General features: G+C 40.1%; 1 protein-coding gene and 1 long non-coding RNA gene across 2 annotated transcripts in view; both read right to left on the bottom strand.

Moving 5' to 3' along the window:
- The window catches only part of LOC109928744 (ankyrin-2-like), a 909810-nt gene that overhangs the window by 568477 nt on the left and 318035 nt on the right, over positions 1-23298 (bottom strand). The window lies entirely within an intron of this gene.
- Positions 1-23298, bottom strand: part of LOC125487335 — a 109598-nt gene that overhangs the window by 9331 nt on the left and 76969 nt on the right. The window contains exon 2 of the long non-coding RNA XR_007265832.1: positions 3526-3587. This is a non-coding gene — a long non-coding RNA (uncharacterized LOC125487335). The remainder of the gene's footprint in view (positions 1-3525; positions 3588-23298) is intronic.

Genomic DNA, 23298 nt, shown 5'->3' on the forward strand with positions numbered 1-23298 from the left:
AAAAATAAAAATAAAAATAAAAATAAAAATAAAAATAAAAATAAAAAAAAAAAAACTTACAGGCAAGCCAACACACAGACATGAATTTGAAACTTATTAACTAGCTATAACAGGCTGCAGTGGGAAGCCGAATTCAATGGAATGTAGAACAAGGTGGCACAACCAGACCATGCAGGAGTGAAGTCTGGAAGCATATCTTCATACAAGCGGGTAAAGAAAATTCAGAAATCTCTCCCACAATAAAAAGGTCAAGGCTGGGTCAATTGAAAACGTCAAAACTGAAATTTGTATTAGGTAAGAGGTATTTAGGAGTATAATCAAGACAGGAAAATTGGATTCAAATGCAGCAACTCTGCAAGGCTCTTTTGACAACCCCTTCCAAACTTGTATCACTTCCTTTTTGGTGGTAAAACTTGCATCAGCTGCATGGGAACACTAATGAAAGCCAGTTTCCTTCCAAGTTGCTATACCATCCTGACTTGCAAATATATTACTGTTCCTTCTTCATTACTTGGTGGAAATCCTGGGGGTCCATAATTATTAGCACTTGGGAGTACATTCACTGCAGGGACTGCAACAGTTTAAAAAGACAGCTTACCATCATTTTCTGGAGGCCAATTAGATAAGCTATGAATGTTATTTTTGCCATAAATGCCCACATTCCATGAACACAAAGAAAATAAAAGGTCAGCAATGATCTAATTGAACCATGGTACCAGCTCAAGGGGCTGAATGGCCTTTTACTGTCACATTTTGTAATGCCCCCCTCTTGTGGTTATTTGTATATATGTTAAGTACCAAAGTAAACTGCTTTAGTTTGGGTTGACTGTGCACGTTGTTTTAGTCTGTCCTGCAAAGTTGGAAAACAAGTTTCGAAAGGCAAACAACTCAGAATCTAATTCTGACAAAAACACGTTGCTGATTCTCATGTCCATATCAATGCCCACTCTACCATAGTTCAATGAAGCTATGGTTTGCTCCTATAACAATAAAATATATCCCTAAATCACTGCTTTAAAATTTTTACTTTTGTCAGTTCACAGTTGCACAAAACTCCATTTATTAAGCAGCATGAGCACAGACTCATTGGTGTGAAATTGTTGAGGATGCGCCACTGCATAATTCTCAACGCAAATGAAACAGAGGGTTTGAGACAATATAGATTACTCCAGCATTGTTTTCACAATTAGTTGCATTATCTAAGCCTTCCAAGAATTAATTCCAAGAAGTGTACTACAGAATGTTTGCTGACCTAATTGTAAACTACAAGCCAGCCATTTTAACAATATGATGTTTTCTATTTTTTGTCATACTTTGGAAACATGTCAATCCACATCAGGAAAATTGGTAAGCAAAATGTAATTATTATGGTTAACATTCTCATTATAAAGCACAAAATTCCATAAAGCAACAAACACAGTACTTGATATCACAATGCATTTAGCCACGAGGGGTATCACGGAAACCAAAGCACTTCAAAAAAAGGGGATTTTTCTCTTGTGAAAAATATATGTTAATATTATTCATTTTAAAAAATAAAATATAAAGCTCCCTTTAAGATTCACATCAGCTGCTGGCATTCCTGCTTTTTGGACTTTTGGTTAATATCTTATTCGCTGATACATGAAACATCTGAAACTTGCAATTTATATTTGTTAACTTGGATTGTCGGTCACATGAATTATGGGCCATGTCACATTCTGCAGAGAGCAACTATAATTACAGCAGTAATAATATTTTTGTTTCTTTACAAGACACCAAATCTTAACAATCCTTTTGGACCATTTCTAGGCCTAATCGTCGGGCAACGTTTTCTAAGTGCTGATGTACCAGAACATTAAATTACCTGACAGTGGGAACACTCAGCCAGCTATCCAGGAAGTAAAGAATATTTAAAGGCAAAACAGTCTTGGCAATCTTCACACATCTGCTGACAACCAACTATAAAGCAGCACTGACAAACTGAGTCTGTCTGTCTGCTTAGATACAGAACAGTGCACAGCATGGTGGTAATGGAGCTAAAAAAACTGGGAGGTAAAGATAAATTACAGGGTGGGATTGGGAAAGAGGGAAATATTCATTCAAACTGAATATTAAACTAACTCTAACACTGTGAAAATTAATTAGTTTATCTATGGTCACAAATGGCATACTTAAAATTCACAAAATCTCACTGTCTCAGTTTTTATTTAAAATAAGCCCAGTTTCTGTCTTCCCTTCCCTTACTGATGACAGTACAAAATAGTATTATCACAATATCTGTCCAGCATTCAATGCTCAAGCAAGATGCATATCAGGTAGTGTTTGTGTTACAACCTTTTCGTTCAGCTGTCCAGGATGGTTTTCAGTTCAAATGAATAATTGCCATTCTGGTATCCCACCCATTGATCATTGTTGATGGGCAAACTTGGCATTCGAGTTGGAAGATTAAATAACCACTACGTTGAATCATACCTTTATCCAAAATGCACACGTGTACTACCATATTGCTGGTAATCTCAACAATAGACACTCAGGCCAGTTACAGCTGGTCTCAATTCAATCTAGAGGTAAACTAAGTTCTGCCTCCCACTGTAAATTAAGTAGCTCATGTATCTTGAATTAACTCACTTCTTGGATTGTTCGTGAAGTGCCTCATGGCCATAATAGCATCAGGAATAGCAACCCAAAATGAAGAAATGAAAGCAGCAGACGTGTATACAGTGTTCTATTTGACCGAAGATTACCTCATTTCTCCATTTGTCATACTGAAGTCAACGTAGGTTAAAAAATTAAACCCATCCAAGCTGAGATGTTTCAATCATGTGGCCTGGTTTTATTCGGCTTGGTTCAGACTCCTTGCAAAAAGACTTATCTTTGCTCCTCCAGGCCATCTTGAAGTTGAAAAACTAGAAAACTAAAACACATTTCTGCCTCTGCAATGCAGTTTAGACCTGGGTTCAAGTTGCCTCGGTGGAGGTCACTTCAATTGAACCGCAGACATCCTATGTATAGCCAGGAGGCCAAACATATGCTGCAATGACTTCAGAGAAATTACTCCAGTACTATGGTACTATGGTACCATGGTACCATGATACCATAAGCCAGAGTGCCTATTAACGCCATAACTCATCAGTCCTAAATTCAAAGGATTTAAGAACATTTATAATTGGAGAACTCACTCTTAAAAGCTACACAAAAGGTTAGATTTATTAAAACAAGCAATTTTAAAAACTCTTGTTACAAATTCTCCAGTTAACATTCCTGCTGGATCCATTCTCTACCCTCTGATACAAACCATTTTTTTTTTTTTTAAAAAAAACATTTGAACCTTGTAACTGCAGGAGAATGGTCTTATTTTTTGCTGTGTACGTTGGTAGCACAACCAACAAATGACGTAGAGGAGCATCACATATGGACCGCTAATCTTATTGAAAGGGATTCTGGGTTAAGTTATTTTGACATAGTTCGGTGTTAGACCAGCCATCTAGCAGTGGTAACTGCTCAGAGCAGAGCTTAAATATGCTAGAAAAACAGAACAGGTACCTTCTGTAACATGGTGCTCATCTTTCCATGTCAGTTCCTCATAATAATGTTCATTTACTTACCTGTAAAATAAAAAGAAAAATTAGGTAAGCAGTTTAAAGACACTCAGTATTTTTGTTTCATCCCTTTGGTCATTGAGAGAAAAATATTTCAAAGAACACTAATAAGCCCGCTTTATACTGTAATACAACAACTGGTCTAATTACATTTGAACATTTAGCTTTTCACAGTACTGACAATATAGTCTTAAAAAGAAGTTATGCACATGACTTGTCCACATTAATTAACACCTTTTAAGAGGAATGAGGTTTTGGTTATCTTGTCCCCTCCAGTTATCTGCTCCAATTTCCGGAAAGTATTAATTCAAACAAGGCAACTCTAACACAGATAAATCAAGAGTTTGGTCTGTGTCTGAGTACTTTTCTCATAGGCAAGCCTGCACAGCAAGTGTTGACAGGTTAACAAACTATACAGGCCATCCAAATTATAGTGTTGCAACTGCATGGAACATCAAGGGTCAGGAGATGGAAAGGGGCAAACTTGGTTGAATTTTGCTCTCCCTCACATACATGCATGCAGATTTGTTGCCTTTTGCAGCCTGTGGCTGTGAGCAGCTAACTCAGTGACCTGAAGGTCAAACCTAGGACATTTTTCAGCTATATTAGTCCATTTAATATTCAGCAGTCCAAGTGCCAGCTGACCACTATACTAACATAGCCTTAGTGGTAAACCTCCCTTGCACAGTTACCAAAACTTAGTCCATTTGCTTTCACTGCATTGCTGTGCTTGTGTTTATAAAATTGGCTGACATAAGCAAAACACCCTCAGCACTAAAGTGCACACATGCTTCTCCATCCACATAGGGCAAACTATTTGCTGTGATGAGAACTGTCATTCAAATCTTGACAACAAGATATAGCAATACATTATCAGGGAAAGTCAATGAGGTTTATTAATATACAGAAGACACAGCATAACAGACAGTACACACATCATGTCCCAAAAGAAACAAAAATAGCATGACTGGATTGATTTTCCAAAACATTCAGTGGAAGGCAGTATCTATTTGCACCTCACTTCCAGGAACATGTTAAGTACTATGTTGTCCAAAAAAAAAGCAAAAATAAAGCTATTGGGTTAATGGATTAGTCACGGGTAGTTAAGCGAAAATTTGGATCTGTTCTCTATTAGCTTGTCAATTTTAGTAAGCGATTGTTGCATTCCCATATCCTGCTGTACAAAATCTCTCTGCCAAGACAAAATGGTTAGAACTCAGCTGGCACTGGTAACTTCACAAAACTAAAAAGGGCTACCATAATGGAACCCATACTACGTATGGATTACCACAAGCCATTTACATTGTGATATAAATACGTGTCTTCTCTTTGAATTCTCTCCTGAAGCTAAGTAAACACCTCCACGGGAGGACAAATAAGCAGATCCTAAAACCACAAGCTCAAGTAGGAATTGAAATCCATATTGTTGACACCAATTAATCCATACTAGCTATCAAAAAAAAACAGCCAAATACTGTGGATATATCTTAGAGACAGAGTTACACAGCACAGAAACAGACCCTTTGGTCCAATTCGTCCACGCTGACCAGATATCCTAAATTAATCTAGTCCCATTTGCCAGCATTTGGCCCATATCTAAACCCTTCCTATTAATGTACCTATTCAGTCCGGGTCATAACGATGGGTTTCGACCCGAAACATTGGCTTTCCGGCTCCTCAAATGCTGTCTAACCAGCTGTACTTCTCCAGCTCCACATTTAGTGCCCCTCAGGTCCCTTTTAAATCTTTCCTCTCTTAACTTAAACCTATGCCTTCTAGTTTTGGACTCCCCCTACCCAGAGGGGAAAGCCTTGGACTATTCACCTTTATCTAAGCATCATGGTTTTAATCAACCTCTATAAACGTCACCCTCCTAAACCATCAAGGTGTGGCATGGGGCCTGAGCCTAGAGTTTCTGGCTCAGCAGCATTGACACTACTCACTGTGCCACAAGATTCTTATGTATGTAACTGACAAAAATGCAAGGAAAAATCATCACAGTTTACCATTTTTATGAAATTATTAGGAGATGTTTCTTTAAGACTTTCTTTTCATCATTTAATTACTTGATAAAATCCAGTCTGTCATGTCTAATCCAATGACTCGGAAGTCAAGATGTTCCTTGAAGGGCAAGGGCGAGTTTTATGGTGCCAGGCTGGTGCATTCAAAAGCAGAAGGACAGTATGATAAAGCCCAACCTGTCCCCTCTTTTACAGGGGGTTAAGGTGTCAGGTACTCCAGCGATCCTATGGCTGGTGAAGCCCCAAAAGGGGACAATTAGCTGCCACTGAAGGGTTTCTTTTGGCCTCCACCTCACTGTATCAGTTTGTAGGCTAAGGCAGGGGAAAAAAAAAAGCAGTTTTCCACGCACACACTGTTGGAGGGCAAGAAGGGTAGTGGTGCAGCTTCTGAGGAGTGGGGAGGAAATGGGGGGTGTTCCCTGAATAGTAGCCAACCTTTAAACTTAATCTCCCACACCACCCCACCCATTACTGGAGTTTCCCAGCCATGCACACCCAAGTCTGGTATCCATCTGCGCAGTCCCAGCAGTAGCCTCCAAACTGTTCTGGTATTGTGGGGATTACAGAGCTGGTAGACAGATTGCAGAGCAGTCTCTAGCTGATTAACTCTAGCTCAGGGCAGTGGATAGCAGGTCATTTAGCTCTCTGTAAAATTCATACCATTGGCACTGGAGGTTGTCACTTGGCCTTCCAAATATACACCAACTTCCCACACAGCAATGAAGTCAATCCCACTCCCCTGCTTGACCCACCCTCCCCTTAGCCATGCAGATTCATTTTCTTCAAGTGTCCATCCAATTTCCTTTTGGATTCATCATTTGTTACCAATCAGACGATCCCTGTGGGGTATAACTACTCACTGCATGAAATTTGTTTCTCACAGAACCTCTGCATCTCGTGCCCACATCTCAAATCTGTAACCCCAGCAATCCTGTGTTTCCATTTACTAGTGGAAAGAGAGTTTCGTAATCCACTTTACCTAGACAGTCATAAACTTGTCCAACTCTTAAATCTATCCTCAATTTCCTTTGTTCAAAACGGGACGAACTCACTCTTTCCAAATTAACCTTTTAATTAAAACCCCCTTATCCCCGAAATAATTCTTAAGTCTCCTCTGCACACATTCAAACAACTTATCATCTGTACCGAAGTGCGGTGACGAGAACTGAACACAAGAGTCTAGTTGGGGCCTAATCAGAACTTTACAGAACAGGTTCAGCAGAACATTCCTGCTTTTGTAATGGAGAAGAGAAATCGAGTAATGAAGCCCAGACTCACATATGCTTTGCTATCCACTCTGAACTTTGTACAGGTGAGTGTTTACAAGGGACAAACGGAAAAGGTTCAACAGGTACAAAAAGACAGCTTGAGCAATCTAAGCAGGCTTTTCTTGTTTCATTCTACCAAGATTTTTATTTAAAAAAGTAAACTCCCTTTTTTACTGCACCTTAAAACGTTTCCCAGGACATATCCAAATGCTTTTTCAGTCAAATCACAATTGTCAACATTTGCACAAAAAGGATCCCATGGCAGCAAAAGGGGATGAACAACCAGTTCCAAATCTTGTATGGAGACCACTATTTTCAAGATGGATTATTTTAAATTAAAAACAAAAAAAAAAAAAAAGTGATCAACTCACATTGTTGCAATATTTTGGAAGCTAACTGTTCTACTTTAGAACAACTGGACATGACCAGCGACAATGGTCAAAAACATTGATCTTTGTGCAAGCCATAATTCTTTCTGTATCAAATGTCATTCAAGATGGCCCAAAAAAATGCATATGGAATTGCTAGCAGATATGTGCCATATATCTCGTCTCACTGAAGTACTTTCCTGAAGAGAAATCCCTCCTTTGATACAACCAACAATATCTTTTACTTCACCTGCTGCTACTGAATTACACCACTAGAGTGAGCAAAGCACTCAAACATGACAAAACAACAACATTACAACTTGTCATTCCAACTTGACATTAACTTGTCCCAAAATGTAAACACATTTTTACAGGAGTGGAATTGGAAACAAAATATATCTGCACTTAGTTCCAACTGTAAATTCTCTGGAATGTCAACCTGCTCAGTTTTTTGCAAACTGTAAAAATACGCAGCACTATTAAAGAATAGTTATCTTCCGTCCTCAGCGATATTTCTCCGTCAACCAACACATAAAAATCAAGTAAATTAACCAGACGTTTATCTCACTAATTTACGATACCTTTTAGAATGCACAAAAGGAGTCCGACCTTTACTCGTATGAGAACGATCACTTCATTTCAAAGAGAACAGCCTGTTCTTGTTCTGTTCTGCCAAGATTCTTAAATAACATACAAATGTTTACCTAGCCCATGTCATGTTACCCTCAAGAATCCTCTCCTCAAAAAGAAAATTTCAACCTGACCATGCTTGTAAACCATCTAATCTTCAACTTCATATCTTTCCCAAAAGTCCATGCCTGTCTTCCATGGAATTCCATGTTTAAATCCATCCAGTCAACTTACCTGCCTCCGCCACGTACTGAAACAGCTCTTATCAGAAAGACATCCTATGTGGCTGTGGTTAAGGTAAACCATCCCTCTGCAACCTTGTTGACCGATCTGCAGTAGTTAACATGGTTAATCACACACATTTCTTGTGATGCCTCTGCACAGTCAGTCAGTCATTCATTCAGCTGGATTGGACTTGTACCTGCTTACGTCTGCTCTTATCTGACTGCAACAAGAAAATCACCTGCAAAGGCCATTCTCCCTGCTCCCATACCATTGCTTCATGTATCCTCCAGGATGTTAATCATGACTCCCTCCATTTTCTCATTGGCACATTGTCCTTGGTATCATCACCTAAAGGCAGTGTTGATTTTTACATGTACGCTGACGACACCTAGTTTTAATGTTCCCACCACCTCTCTACTTGTGCACCAGTGGTAAAATTATAAGACTACTTACCTGACATCCAGTATTAGATCACCAGAAATTTCCTCCTTTATATATTTAGGATTTAGATTTATTGTCATGTATATAAGATTGCAGTGAAACGTGTTGTTCACATGTTAAACACAAAAGTGTCATCATGCTCCAGTGCCATCTTGAAACACCGAATACAATGCAAGACTTTATTGCAATTGAGAGTTCATCTTTCCCCTTTTGCTGGTTCTTCTTCTGCTGCTCAACATTGTCGGGGACTTGGCTACGGGCCCATCTCTGCTGCTGCTGCTACCACAACCACCACGTCCAAGCTAGAGCTGTGGACTTGGTCTTATATTTCCTATTACCCATCCAACACTCCTCCAGAAGCTGACGCTGGCCATTGGATGCTGGGGTCCTAGCCGCGGGATCTTCCGCCGTGAAGGCTGCAGCCTACATGACCACGGGCCTGGGGTTGCACAGGGCCTGGCCTCACTATGTCCAAGCAGGAACCTGGGCCCAAGAGTGGCTGAACCCATGGAAAACAGAGGAAAGACGATGAAGCCGTAATGGTACTGAGAGATGCGAGAGCGGATGAGAGAGGGCAGGTGCAGCCAGCTTTGCAGCACGGTGTCATCTCCACGGTGCCCAGGAGCAGCCGAGTCCGGCTCATGAGCCAAATGCTGCTGACTTTGCCGCCATCTTGAAATGTAAATGAACCACATGGCGGCGTATGGGGGAACTGAAGCCATTATTTTCAGCTGCTGATCAGAAGTCCATTTACTAGTTACCAAGTTTATCCCTCTCCTTGGCTACAACCTAAGGCTACACTATTCTTTTCTCAGAGCTTCCAAGCGCATATGTGTCATCGCTAAAACTACACACCTCCATACTATCTTCCAACTTCACCCCTTCCCAGTTCTTCCGCTACTGAAATACTCATTCCTGCCTTTGTAATTTCTGAATTTGAATATTCTAATTCAGTCCTGGCTGGTTTCCCACATTCTACCCTCCATAAACTTGAAGTCACCAAAAACTCTGCTATCCATGTCTCGACTCACACCAAGCCCCTTTCATTTATCATTCTTGTGCTCTCCGACCTAAAAAATTCTCTTCATTGCCTTCAAACCTTGGCCTTAAGACTCAGAAGTGAGAATCTTAGCAATTCAGTTGCAGTTGACAGTTTCAATTTGGAAATGTATTTCGGTCTAAAATAAAGCCACATATTCAAGACAACATTGCTGATCTGGGTTGGGATTTAAATGCCACAAGTGGCCTTCGGGGGCTCAGGGAAGGGAGAAGAAAAAGAAAAAACGGCTTATTCAATCCTTTTTTGTTTAAAATCAATGACTCATTGCACTTTAAGCTTGAATAACCACCGTTGCATTCAACCATGTACTTCTACAATACATCATCAATTGGAATTATCACACTAGTATCCAAAAAATTCACGTTTCAAATCCCATCAGTGCTCAAACACCAGTGTTATTGAAAATGTAGTTTGAAAACATTGATTTAAATAGCAACAATAGACTGGAGACATGAAAAATAAGTGCTATCTACCTGTCCAACTTGTAGAATTCAACGTTCACCAGTTAGAGTACTGGACTTCCTTCTACATTTTTTTATTCATTCATGGGATGAGGGAGTCTCTGGCTGGGCAGCATTTATTGCCCATCCCTAATTGCCCAGAGGGCAGTTAAGAGTCAACCACATTGTTGTTGGTTTGGAGTCACATGTAGGCCAGACCAGGTAAGGATGGCAGATTTCTTCCCTTAAGGACATTACCAAAGTAACAAAGTTTTGCACCTCTGTTTGAAGATAACATCTTCAAAATAATATACATAAAAAGTAACAATGTACTGGTGATTGCTGGGCTCTCGCAAGAAGCAGAGCAGGAACACAGAACACAAATTAATCCAGGAAATGATGATTTTACCCATGGCTAGAGACCCAGCGAGAGCCCCACGTTATCTCCTTTGGGGAAATCTCATTGCATTAGCACTTTAATAGTTAACAAAGGACATTTCGTGAACAGAAGCTCCTCATTGCCAATATGGCCACAGAGGAAAAAGTGCCAGAATTACACCCACCAGAGACCCAGGAACAGAGAGTGACCTAGATCATAGTGAAGGTGCGATGGAGGTTACAGGAAAGGGTTCATTGGCTGGAGGGTCTAGGGGTGGGAGCTGGGAAAGACAGTAGATCTGATAGAAGAGCAAGGGGTGGCTCTCAGCAGGCACCACCCAGCTCAAATGCTGGGTCCCCTGATCGGCTGAGCATCTGACAAGAGACACTCATCAGGAGCCTGCAAGCAAGCTTGCCAGAGTTAGCTTTTCAGGTTTTCCACATTTTGACTGCCCCACCCACCCTGGCTGAATACAAATTTACCAATTCCACTTCAAAATGTAAACACATGCAACTCAGAAGGGATGGCAAGAACTGCAGATGCTGAAGTCAGAGAGAACAAAGTGTGGAGCTGGAGGAACACAGCAGGCCAGGCAGCAGAGGAACCGAAACATCAGCTTTCCTGCTCCTCTGATGCTGCCTGGCCTGCTGTGTTCCTCCAGCTCCACACGTCGTCAACTCAGAAGGGAATTTTTCCAAAATTTTGCGATATTTCGCAGGCATAAAACTAAGAACTACTACCATAAGTTGTTATACAACCCAATAATGATTTAATAAATACAACGAAGACACCAAGAAATCCACTGGCCACTTCCAATTTCCAGGATATTTGGTGCAGATGCTGGTTATCAGACATTCATTTCTTAACCACTAAAAAAATTCCTGCAGAGATGAACTGTTACTTTGTTGTACAGTACTTGCTTATAATGTATTTTTATAGAAAAGGACTTTCTTTCCATGTCCAAAAAGTGACATGGGAGCTAACAATGTAGAACTTCATCTCAACCTCAAATGAAGAGAACCACTATTTACAAAAGACAAGAATCAAATACCGAAGTCATAAATGAAATGTTTCTCTGGGCACAATCAAAAGGAATTTCTGTGCCCTCTGAACACTGAAGGAGTGTTTCTGTGTCCAGTCACGGTGCTGTCTTTCAGTACTTAGAGTTCGAGATATCCTACTTTGATTCCAGCTGATTTTAGGCTTTTGAGACACTGCTCTATTTTTTTTTTTTTTTTTTAAATTTGGTCAATTCATTCATCCCTTATACTTTAATGATTATGCTTTGACGTAAAGCACTCCTACGAGAATTGTGAATTGACTTTGCCAAATCCAGTCTAGACAGCTTACCAATCACGTCACAATTAAACAGGCTAACATAGGAACTCTCCAGTAAATATTTTCAATATCCTGTTGGATGACATGACTGGATTATCCTCAAATCATTTTAGCTGCATTTTCTAAGGATTTGATAACTTTGAAAGACTTGACTTACCACTTCTAAAGCGATTCTCATGGTTGCCGTGAGCATTGTACCTTGACATGTTCATTTAAAGCATCCTATCCATTATTCTATAGGTCTTTTCCCCCATTTGTTGATTTTAGGCTAACCAAGCTGTGAAGATGCAAGAAAGCCAGCGTCATTCATCTTCCATAGAATGCTGTGCAGATAAGAGAAGGGCTAGACTCGGACCAGAGATGGTGGGACTACAAACGAAATGATCAGCATTTCTGCAGTGCAACAACCTCTTCCACTGGGGCTAATGAGGGCCACTGGATCATCACCCTTTCAGGCAGGTCAAATCCAGTGTTTTGTACCGATGCCAAGCAAACAGAGAATACCACTTAATCCTCAAATTCTCTTCTGAACTGGACGATGCACTGAGCTGCAAGATAGATGATCAGGGTCCACAAGAGCCACAGCATTGTACCAAATAGGAACAAGAACATATTCTTCAGACAAAGCATTACCTTCAACATCTGCAATGCAGCAGTAGTACTGGCCAAAAAACACAGACAGCTCTTCTTTGTGAGCCTTGTTCAATGGAATTGTGTCACATAGAAAAGTTATCTTTCACTGACTACAAATGTTTTGACGCTGCAGTGGCCAGCAACCCCTGTATAAGCCTAACACAATTGCAGCCTACAGTTTGATCTTTCTACACCTGTTGTTTAATAAGATTCAAGGTTAGAAATAGATGGAAGCTTTTGCAACATCTAATGCTGCTCCCTCATTCAATCATGAGGAAGTTTCATGCCAGTATAGGTGCTGTGGATGCACCATTATGGGGAAAAGGATGAAATTTGCACCCAGCTAAAATACTCAGGCAGCAAGTGATGGGCTGAATAGCATCCTTCTGCACTGTATCAATTCTATGAATTTATAGAAAGGATAGCTATTGCTCAGACAGGGTTAGACTACCATATGGTATCTTCGAACTTGCAACTAAAAATGACAGTCCTTCTCAAATCTGATGTCAAAAACCAAACATACCATTTATAAATGTGATCATGTATTTACTGGGAAATTTCACCCATGACACATGTCCTCAAAGTTTCTTTTTCCTTTCCCTCCCACTTTGTCTAGGTGCAGTACTGGGGGTACAGAGAATCTATCCTAGGGTGGAGTCTTTTGGCCTTGGGGAAACCCTGGTAGTATTTGTGGCTAGAGGACCCAGACATCCTAATGTGACCTGCCCAAATAGAGGTTCACCCTCCTTGGTTTGAGTTACCAAAACAGTGGAGATTGCAGGTTGGGTGGTAGTGAAGAGCCCAAATATGATTGCTATGCTAGCAACATGCTTACTGGAACCAGCTTCTGTAAGGATGGAGCACGTAAGTGAAGTTAAGATCCTTCGCCACCCCCCACAACTGCTGCCTCGCCACTGGTTCTAGGCACCATTGCTGAAGCGATGGAATGGGACAATACAAAAGGAGAGTCACTTAAGGATAATTGGTCCAGTGAATTTCACCTTATGCTTCCAGTCCTTGAGCTAGTCAACTCCATTGCAAGGGGTAAATCAAATAGAAGTAGAAAATGCTTAAGAAACTCAGCAAGTCTGGCAGCATCTGTGGAGAGGGAAACAGAGTTAAGGTTTTGAGTCCAATGACACTTCTTCAGAACTATTGCACCACTCTCCAACTTCATATCTCACTTACCGCCATTCTCCTACCTTCTCCGAATAATGTTACACAATGTTGGTTTTTCAAACAGTTATCTCATTCCTTTTTCAAAGCCTCACTTGAACCTGTCTCCACTACAATTTCCACCTTAACAGTGGATTTCAGACCTGGCCTACTTAAAATGGAACATATGCAAAGGTATGTTCAAGGTGAATAAGTGGAATATTTCTTGGAGACCAAAAACTCAGACTCATACCAACCAGAGACCCTTCATTTACAGATGGTTATTTCAGTTGGGTATATTCCCAGCTCTCTCAATGACTACGATTTTTAAGTAAATGGAGAATTAAACACTTGGCTTGTACCACCAGATGGTGCTGCTCGAGAAATTTCCACAATTTTAGCTTCTGTACTGGAGCAATTTTCCCTATTGAGCACAAAAATTCACCAACAAATATTTGGGTAAAAAGAATAACCATTTGGGAAAAGTTCCAGGGAACCAACTGTGTTCAAAGAACTGAACTTGGGCAAAAATCAACTGTTAACACAGCAGAGAAGGAGAAAAGGAACAGTTGCCCTATAAAATCAGGAGTGAATTTGCACAAAGCATCTCACATTTGATTGCTTCAGTGAAAGCTGCAGAAACCTGACAACAAACAACACAGCTGCAACTTGCATCTAAGTACAACTGAGAAATTGAAGTGCACACAAAGTAATCTGTCTGCTTAGTATTAAGCAAAGGGAAGGTCTTGCATTTATAACACACTTTTCATGACCACCAGACATCTCAAAGCACTTTACAGCCAATGATGTAATTTTTGGAGTGCAATCACTATACTAATGTAGGAAACACAGCAAGTTAATGTGCTCAGCATATTCTCACAGACAGCTGCAAAATAATGATCAGTTAATCTGTTTTTTTGTGCTGATCATGGGACAGTTATTGGCCAGGACACTAACGCTATTGCACTTGTTCGAAACACGATTAATGGGAATCTTTTACAGCCACTCAAGTAGGGAGATGGTTTCTTAGTTTTATGTCCATCTGAAATAAGTCATTTCCAACAGTGCAGCGCTTCTTCTGTTCTGCACTTCAGTGTCATCCTTGATTTTTTTTTTACAACCAAGGCCTGGAATAGGACTGTGAAACCAGTAATTAATTCAGGGCGCATTTGTTCCCAACTAAGCCACAGTCAGTATACGATCAGCTATCATTAGTATTGAGAATGGACAGGCCAACTACCACAACATATATTAATGTACTTTTCAGCAGACCTGAAGGCTGCACGATAGAGAAAGTTAAACACTTTTCGTTTATCAAGACATAAAACCAGCCAGAAAGTCATCATTTCGAGACCAGTTTGCACTTCAGAACAAGTCAATGCTCCTGCTGACTCCACTCCTCAGCATCATTCCTCTCCTCTTATCAATTATCACTGCTGCTACTGTTCCAAAGGAGGCATGCAAAACAGGCACGCTGCTGTGGGTGGGAATTCTTAGAACAGTTTTGCAAGATCATGAATTCTCACCCACAACAGAGTCCCATTCCCTGGAGTACACTGCTGCAGCATCAAGCAGAAGAATAGGGATGATTTTAATCACAGAAGTGGAAATAAACAGAGAACGTGTTCTATAAAACGAGGAGTGAGCCTTCCCAATAGTTTACAGTTACAAGCAGAAAAAAGTGGAGATGGCCCTGAAGGGGTTCCTGCAGCCTTCCAACTTCAGATGTAGTTGCCTGCAGAAATGATAGATAAACAGGGGGCAGCTCCATGTGATTCACTCCCTCCCCAGTACTATCATGACCCACTTCAGCTTTAGTTGAATTTCAGAAACCATTCTGGCCGGGAATCATTCCTGCAGGTCACCATGACTTATCTCAGCCTTGGGTGGTTCCTTTCTCCAGTAGCTGATGGGGTTGGGGAAGTGGTGGTTCATGCTGGCCGTATTTAGCTGAATAGAGATTAAACAGATATGCTTAAATCACAAATAGGTTCTTCAAAACCTGAAGATTAACACCTAGTTACAAGACGCAAAAACTATATAGCATCAGATGTTGCAGATTAGAAAATGTCACCCATTTTATTTATCAGGCTTTAACTCAAAGATCTTTTGTCTGACCTCTCCTCAGCCTCCCTTTAATTGAAAAAAATTGCTCCGAATTAAATCACTGGGACACCAGCAGAATAAATGCATCCCTTGTACTGTTTGCCTGGAAGGGAGCAAGAGTTCAACTGACAAACACAATACAATTACAGTGCGTGGAATGTATTAAAGAAATGATACAGGACAGTTGACAAAGTCTGCTCTGTCACTGCCACAATACTGCATAAGTCAAAACAAAAATCTTTTTTACCCTTAAGATTTGAATGAAAAAAGTTGTTGTAAAAATGATTTTACTATTAATTTTGCACATTAACCAGCACACTTAAATCTGTAAATCCAAAATGAGGAAAATGACAGACTTATTAATTACAGTCCTTCCACCTCTGTAGTTGTGTTTAAAACTAACAGGGTGTAATGGGATGACTGCATTGCAAGCCATTTTAAAACTTTTAGGTGATATGAAAGTACAGCAGACATGCAATAGTTTCCTTCGGGTGTGAATTCACAGCACAAAACTGCTCATAGTCCTGCAAAAAAATTGTCAATAATCTGGCAAAAATCACTGAGGCCAGAAGGGGAATTTTTCTTGTAGGAAATGGAAAAATGTTACCGATGGAGTAAAAGCTGCTTTTATGAAGCCGAGTTGGTGCACATCATTACACCAATGTGGGGTAAAGCATCAACTTGGACTTGACAGTAGCACTTTTGACTCAAGTTCAGAAGTTACAGGTCAAGGCCCACTTCAGAGATTGAGGCACATCAGCCAGACCAACACTTCACTGCACTACTGTCAAAAAGTGTCATCTTTCAGTATAGTAAAACTACAGCCCACGGCATGAAAAACCAATCCCAAAGTACAGTCTGTTCAACATTACATCAAAACGCACTAACTTCCACTTAAAAGAATCCTGACTCAAATGTCAGGGGGAAAAAAAAAAAATCTACAAGGAGCATAGTAAACCAGAAAAATAAAAACAGGATTGTAATAGTAACATAGCGGTGCCTATAAAAAAAAAAAACTTATGAATCAGACTATTTAATTGAAATATGACTTCATTCCTCGAGAATTAATAAACCAGATTTACTTTTGCCTCAGGCCACAACCAAATGTTCATTTCAGAAGTTCCAAACCACTACTGAAAATTTATAACTGGAGCTTTTTTTTAAAAAGCTATCTTAAAAGTTCAGATTTTCCTTGAACTTTCTAACCAACTCTTAATCCAGATCCTGAGTTTTGATGCCATTGCCTTCTGTTTAAGGCTAAGGTAACAACAGTACTTTGGTTGCCATTTATATGTTTTAACAAAGATTAAATCTTTTCACAACACAAACCAGCTGTGGAAGAACTGACTACCAAATGGACCCGGAACAAATGAGAATTAAGTGCACCCAAGGTTAGAATCCACTTAAAGTAAATGATTTACATAATTTTACATAATGTTATCTATCACACTAAAACTAACTGCCCAAGACAACATTCTTCCTTTAAAAAGGAATGGATAAGCGAGAGAGTTATTTATATTTGTTGCTGCTATCATTTCCTTGTTACTGAGGTGAGTCAGTTGGTTTTGGAGATGGCTGAAAGAGATCCAGTTTGTCTCTTGTTAGTTGCAGCCTATGATAGCAAAGAATTTTCAATGAAGACCAGCAAATTTTAATGTTTTTAAGACCTAGTTTTCACTTTAGAATCTTCATAACTTTTGTAATGTACTTCATCATAAAATATAAAGTAGTCAAATTACACATAGAAATATTCCACACAACAGACTTGAGTTAAGTTATAAGTCATTGTTTGACAAAGTGACAGTAACAATATTAAATCAAAATTGGCTGAGTGATAGGAAACAGAGAGTAATTGTCAATGGATATTCTTTAGGGCTGGAAGAAGTGGAGTTCCCAATGGTCACAATTAGAAAAGTTGTCATATGAATGACCTAGATCTGTGTGCGCTGGAGACAATTTAAAAAGTTTGCAGATGACACTAAACTTGGAGTAATTGTAAATGGTGGAGGATATTGACAATTTGGTGGAGTGGGTGCATTGGTGGCAGATGAGATTCATTGCAAGGAAAAAGTAAAGTAAAGTAGTGTGAGGTGATGCATAAAATAGGTGAGGTGAGGTCATAAAGTAGGGGGTAGAATTCTAACAGGGGTATGGGAACAGAGCGACTTAGGCATATGTGTGCACAGATCATTGAAGGTGGAAGGATAGGTGTAGTGAGCAGTTAATAAAGCATACAGTGTTCTCAGCTTTATTAATAGGGTTACAGACTACAAGAGCAAAGAGTAACATTGAACTTGTACAAGACACTTGTTACAAATCAGTTAGAGTAGCATGTACAGTCGTGGTACCACATTATGTGACAGACATGCATTAGAGGGAGAGTGCACAGAAGCAATTTACAAGAATGGTCCAGGAATGAAAAACTTCAGCTACAAGGAGGATAGATTGAAAAAGTTGGGACAGTTCACCTGGAGAGAAATTCAAGAAGAGATTTGACGGGTTTTCAAAATCATGAGCGGGTTGAACAGAGTACATAAACTCAAAAGAAACAATGAGGGGGCACAGATTTAAAGTAAAGTAATGTGCAAACAAACCAAGGATATTGTCAGAAAGCACTTTTTTGCAGAGCGAGCAGTTAGGGTTGGAATGCACTGCCTGGAAATTTGGTGGAGGCAGGTATAGCTGAGACAGTCAAGAGGGCATTGGATGATTATTTGGAGAAATAGTTGAAGCGATAGGAGGAAAAAACGCAAGGAATTGGCACTGGGTAATAGAATCGCAGTAGGAGCGATGGGCCAAATGACCTCATTTTGTGCCATAACAATTCTACCATTCTGGTGATATTCAGAAGGTATATTTAAACAGCCAGATATCTGTTGAAATAATAGCAATGACATCACTTTTTTTAACCTCGGGCAATAAAATGAAACATTAATGTTTCTGTCTAAAATTGGAAAAGCTGCCTGAGAAAATATTTAAGCTGAATTTTCGTTTTACTCATTTATACATAGATTGTAGCCCTAAAAGAAAAGAGGCAGCTATACGATTGCTTTGTGCAACAAAAAGCTGTGAAATTGCAAGTGATTTAACCTAACCTGTTGGTGAGAAACACATGGAATTAGGTGGAATGTCAGTTTTAGAGTTCCCAATATCACAATTTACTGACTTTTAATGGGCAGAAAAATTGAGTCCAGAGTGAATTCAGCACTGTATCCAATCTTTTTCCTGAAGTGCGCAATATAATTGATAGGTTAAAATTGATTCTATGTAATAATCTTGAAAGCGGAGGGTGATGAGAGATCTTTAACATTCATTGAGCTCAGTTGGAGAAAGCTAAATGAAGGGTTCTCTGAAGGTAACTTGAAAAATAATTTACCAGAATGGTTCCAGGAATGAGAAACGTCAGTTTTGAAGATAGATTGAAAAAGCTGGGATTTGGAGACAGAGGCCAATAGGAAATTTGACACAGGCTTTTGAAATCATGAGTGTGCTAGACAGATAGAGTCGAGCTGTTCCTGCTGTTAAAAGAAACAAGAACATGAGGGCAGATATTCAAAGGAAAGTAATGTGTAAAAGATGCAAGGGTGAGTTGAGGGAAAAAAAAAGACATTTGCACACAGTAAGTAGTTAGAACTCAAAATACATCTCCCGGAAATGTGGAGGTAGGTTCAATTGAGGTATTCAAGAAAGCATTGTTGGTTATTTGGAGAGAAATAATGTGCAATGGTATGGGTAAATAGCAGGAGCGTGGCATTAGCTAAAATGATGAACAAAAACAAAGTTGCTGGAAAAGCTCAGCAGGCCTGGCAGCACCTGTGAAGGAAAAAACAGTTAACTTTTCATGTCCGGTGACCCTTCCTCTGAACAGTTCTGAGGAAGGGTCACCGGGCCCGAAATGTTAACTCGGTTTTTTCCTTCACAGGCTGCCAGGCCCGCTGAGCTTTTCCAGCAACTTTGTTTTTGTTAGCTAAATGATGCTTGTTTGAAGAGCTGGTGCAGGCATGATGAGTTAAATGACCTCCCTCTGCCCATGACAATTCTGTGATTAATGGATAGAATGTCAAAGGCAATTCAGGCTCATGTATTAATGCAGGGTTCAATTCTGGAAAGTGGCATCAGTTTCCACCCACTTTCCGGCTTGAACCAAGCATGTTTGCAGGTGAACAGGACTTTTGTGCAGCTGTCAGCAAAGATATGCAAACATGCATTAATTAATATTATGTTTAATTCTACAATCTGATTGTAACAGCCAGTGCGCAGGTTTCCTGAACTCCCTGAACTTCACTCGGATAAATGGGGTGACTCCACAATGGGGAGTGCTTCATCAGCTCCACTGGCAGGCTGGGAATCCTTCAAAAGATTGAACCGAAGAGCTGCAGCTTAAGTTGAAAACCTGGCCGTTGCTCAAACACTTGGTTACAGAGTGTTATTACTGCCTGACGGATGATTGCCAACTTTCTGGAAGTCATTTCAGCCTGCCTTTTACTTCACTAACTTCAATTTGCTTACCCCTGCTGTTAGCCCATATCCCAATATCGAAATAGTGTTTACAGCTCTACTTTCAACCCATTATGAAAATACATGGCAACACGATGGACATAACTTGAATAAGGTGGTGGTGTCTCCGTTCTAAGCAAACAATTATTTATGATAAATTGAACCTACCGGAATGTATTTGATTACTGTGGAGCAAGGGTATGTGCTGCTGCCTCCACATCTCAGACTTTGCATAATCCCTCAGGCAATGATGGTCTAAAATACCTGGGTAGCTTGCTGGTTGAAGTAGTACAGGATACTTTTCTCCTTTCACCCCATTTCTGCAGTCCACTCGGTACTGCTAATTATGGCTTCCTCCAGGATGTCACAATGGAGCAAGGCGAGGAGCTAAGTTCGAAGAACTATCTCAGCCAATATAGGAATCAAATTCATGCTGTTGTCATTATTTTGCAAGTGTGGAGCAAATCATGTTAATGAGTAATGTGATTCATATATCATTCAATGTGTGGGGCTAACTTTTCGGAGTATGTGCTGACAGCAGGAAGCCCCACTTGCCAACACAAGATAGATATTAGAAAATCACTGATGCAAATCAAATTGTGTGCTGCTATAAAGGCAAGGCTCCCTACCACAAGTGCATACTTAGAAACATATGCTTGCGCTGCAGCAAGTCACATGAGACCAACTCAATTGCATGCAATATACACGTAATGGTCTTTGGGTGGAATAGCTGTTCTGTAAAGTATTGAATGTGAAAACCTCCACTTGTATGAATGATGCTGACAGTCCTGCTTGACCTTTGATTCGCTGTGGAAGCTCGGATCATTTTAATCTAAATTCCCTGCCTTTTTCATCTTATCTTAGACAGCAACCCAAGAGTCTTTTCTGAAGAGGAACTATCATCACCTCAATAAACAATTAAAACGTTCAAAAGAAGACAAGAAAAACAAGGAGGCAAGAAAAAAAAAGGGACATACCACTGATGTATTATTTGATGGTGGATGCAAATTTGAAGCTATAGTGGCAGGCCAACAACCATTACATGTCTTCAGCGCATCCAACAGTTAGCACATGCGCCAAACTACCAACATCTACAACACACATGGTTTGTTTCATCGGCACAAAAAAAAAGGTGGCCAGCTTTTCTTGACATCGATAAAGCATATACGCCGAGTGACCCTTGGTGCTCTATGTGCAGTAGTGGCAGCAAAGCAAATTGATGAGTCGGGGATAAAGGGTTACGGGGTGCAGTGAGGAGAATGGATTGAGAAACGTATCAACATTATTGAACAGTGGAGAATACTCAATGGGCTGTTAGGCCTAATTCTTCTATATCCAACAGACTTATGGTTAAGGTGGTGTACAAATGTAAAGACAGCATTGAAGCAGAGTCAGCCAAACAAAAAAAAGGAACATTTTGGAAAATGACCACCCTTTCTATATTGTTAATCTTACACACCATGCCAAAGTCATGAAAAGGTGATCAGTGGTCACAACCATTAATAATATATTTCGTGAAAAAGCAGGACAAAGCACACTAAAAAGCTAAAAATCGACACGGGTGCTAGTGCCAACATATTAGTACTACATGTCCTGAAAGACATGCATCTCGGAAGTGGCACTCCACAGTATAGCCAATGAGAGATTGTCCCACACTACATAATACTTCATCAATTCTGTGCATTAGGCAGAATCACACTCCAGCACCAATACGCAAATTCTTTTCATTTCTCAATCTTCAACTAGTAGATACCAACAGTCCATCACTGTTAAGATGACCAGTATGCACAGATCTCAGTATAATCACAAATGTATAAGATTCAGACCACATCCAATGTGGTGGAACAGACCACCCATGATGTAATACCAAGCTTGGCCTTGGCAATCACCCACATACCCACCAGAACCTTAAACATGCCAACTAATGAATATGCTCGGCTTTGGCTCAAAAGATAATCAAAGAGATTCTGATAAAAGCCTCTCTAATTCTTAGTTTAGGTTTTGAGGTAACCAATTTCAATACTCACCCATTTGCACCACCAGGATTGCCCTGAAAGTTATACAATATTTGCATCTCCAATTGTCTGTGAGCCTTCCATTTCCCAAAGTATTAGACATTATCAAAATTCCACTGTCAACTGAGTTGCATTTCAACTAGTGACAGATTCCACAAATCTTTCTTTGCTTTAATCATCAAAATGTATTTGGACATTTTCACTTGCCAAGTCCCGTGTTTTAATTTTTCTTTTTACACACACTCGTGCTCAAAAATATCATAAATATTCTTTAAAAGATCTTAATGATCCGCTGTAATGTTTCAGGCAGGACTTTACCATAGGTTCAAGAAACATGACAAAAATCAAGATGAAATACAGTCCCAAATCTGTATAGGCCTGCAGCAGGATCATGTCAATAATATCATCACAGGCAGCTTTCTAATTGGTCACCTCAGGATTAACCATTCAACCAGGCTTCCAATGTTACCAGACCAGACAGCCAACAGCTCTAGTTCAAGGCTCAAACAGTTTAGAGACTGAAAAAGTGCAGAGATAAGAATAAAGTAAAATTAGAGAGAGACTGAGCAGACAGGTAACTCCAGATGGCCGATGGAGCCTTGTGGGTGTTCTTTCCTTTCCACTGATGTAGTTTCTTGGGTCAAACATCACTGTCAGTATGAAATGGTCCGAGTGCTTCCCCATTTGGTAGCCCATGTAACATCTATCACAAACCCACGGCCACTTCCATCTAGAAGGACAAGGGGCAGCAGATGCAGATGATGTTTCCATGTATGTTCTCCAAGCCATTTACCATCCTGCCTTTGAAATATATTGCTGTTCTTTCACTGTCGCTGGGTCAAAATCCTGGAATCCTCTGCCTAAGGGCACTGTGGGTCTACCTGCAACAGTTCAAGGTGGCAACACAGCACCACGTTCTCGGGAACCCAGCCAGCAAAGCCCACAGCCCAAGAGTGAATAGAAACAAAAATCGGTTTCTGTATAATTAGTCACTTCTATGCACCAAAGAAGTAGAAACTTAAGTAGGTAATAACTGAATCAGAGATCGTAGGAACTGCAGATGCTGGAGAATCCGAGACAACAAGGTGCAGAGCTGGATGAACACAGCAGGCCAAGCAGCATCGTAGGAGCAGAAAGGCTG

This window comes from Rhincodon typus, chromosome 1 (genome assembly GCF_021869965.1).
Source record: "Rhincodon typus isolate 14 chromosome 1, sRhiTyp1.1, whole genome shotgun sequence".
NCBI lineage: Eukaryota > Metazoa > Chordata > Chondrichthyes > Orectolobiformes > Rhincodontidae > Rhincodon > Rhincodon typus.